This window comes from Trypanosoma cruzi (genome assembly GCF_000209065.1).
Source record: "Trypanosoma cruzi strain CL Brener chromosome Unknown tcruzi_1047053468713, whole genome shotgun sequence".
Lineage (NCBI taxonomy): Eukaryota > Euglenozoa > Kinetoplastea > Trypanosomatida > Trypanosomatidae > Trypanosoma > Trypanosoma cruzi.
The window spans coordinates 1-987 of NW_906345.1; the positions used below are offsets into that span (position 1 = coordinate 1).

Below are 987 nucleotides of genomic sequence, written 5' to 3' on the forward strand. Positions count from 1 at the left end.
GTCGTGAGCAGCCCGCGTAGCCGCCAGGCCGTGCGCTCCCCGTCCACTGCTGTGCTTAGCGGGTGGACAGTCACGGACGGAGCACGCCCTTCCCCCGTGGCCGAGGCAGCGGTGTCGCTATGCGTCCCCGCAGACAGTGCGGTGCGACGGTACGAAGCACGCGCGAGAGCCCCGTTTGCTGGTTGTGTGCCCGCCGCATGATGCATCCAATTCAATACTCACTCCGAGCGTGGTACGTGACTGGAGATAATCGATAACATGCACTACCAGCTGATGGCACCTGTGACTGGCTCTCTCCCTCTCTCTCTCCTTCTCTCTTGTGCTGCGGCTGCTGCAGCGCCGTGGGACACTGTGTCGCAAATGATGTGTGAAAATGGAATTACCATCGGAAGGCGCCTGGCGCAGGTTGACGACAAGATGCCGTGTGCATACTACCTCAACTGTTACTCGTACCACTGAAGCGGCGTGCCCACCCCTAACCCACCTCCCCCGTCGTCCCGCCGTGACAGTGATGATCACAAGCTGTTTGCACATTTGCCGACCCCGCGTGAGTGACCCACAGGAATCTAAGAACACCAGCTGATGCTTGACCGCACCCTCCTCCCACCCTTGCGGCGCGGCGACTTGGTTCGACGGAGTGTGTGACTGTGATTAGCGATGCGTCTTCCACCTAACGAGGCTGATGATTATGACCCGATGCACGTCTTACATATTTATACTACACCAACGAATGTGGATGAGTCCCGCGAGGCAGCCAGCCGCCGCCCGCAGTCATACGTGTGTGTGTGTATGCAGCCACTCCGGGCAGGACGACGCCGGTTTGGTGGCGTGGAGTCCAATCGGTGCGGCGAGACGTGGACGGGTGCTGCGTGATGCGGTGCAGAGACTGTCGTGAGCAGCCCGCGTAGCCGCCAGGCCGTGCGCTCCCCGTCCAACTGCTGTGCTTAGCGGGTGGACAGTCACGGACGGAGCACGCCCTTCCCCCGT

General features: G+C 61.3%; 6 non-coding genes across 6 annotated transcripts, besides 1 other annotated feature; all 6 read left to right on the top strand.

Moving 5' to 3' along the window:
• Positions 1-99: 99 nt before the first annotated feature.
• Positions 100-171, top strand: Tc00.1047053468713.10. Its single transcript, XR_008254776.1, has one exon. It is a non-coding gene; the product is annotated as an H/ACA snoRNA, TC10C3H1 (small nucleolar RNA).
• Positions 172-196: 25 nt separating this feature from the next.
• On the top strand, positions 197-275 carry Tc00.1047053468713.20. The gene has a single exon (XR_008254777.1). It is a non-coding gene; the product is annotated as a C/D small nucleolar RNA (snoRNA), TB10C3C2 (small nucleolar RNA).
• Positions 276-290: 15 nt separating this feature from the next.
• Positions 291-318: a microsatellite.
• A 42-nt stretch (positions 319-360) lies between these two features.
• On the top strand, positions 361-459 carry Tc00.1047053468713.30. Its single transcript, XR_008254778.1, has one exon. It is a non-coding gene; the product is annotated as a C/D small nucleolar RNA (snoRNA), TB10C3C3 (small nucleolar RNA).
• A 49-nt stretch (positions 460-508) lies between these two features.
• On the top strand, positions 509-583 carry Tc00.1047053468713.40. Its single transcript, XR_008254779.1, has one exon. It is a non-coding gene; the product is annotated as a C/D small nucleolar RNA (snoRNA), TB10C3C4 (small nucleolar RNA).
• A 64-nt stretch (positions 584-647) lies between these two features.
• Tc00.1047053468713.50 lies at positions 648-727 on the top strand. Its single transcript, XR_008254780.1, has one exon. It is a non-coding gene; the product is annotated as a C/D small nucleolar RNA (snoRNA), TB10C3C5 (small nucleolar RNA).
• Positions 728-790: 63 nt separating this feature from the next.
• Tc00.1047053468713.60 lies at positions 791-856 on the top strand. The gene has a single exon (XR_008254781.1). It is a non-coding gene; the product is annotated as an H/ACA snoRNA, TC10C3H2 (small nucleolar RNA).
• Positions 857-987: the final 131 nt, after the last annotated feature.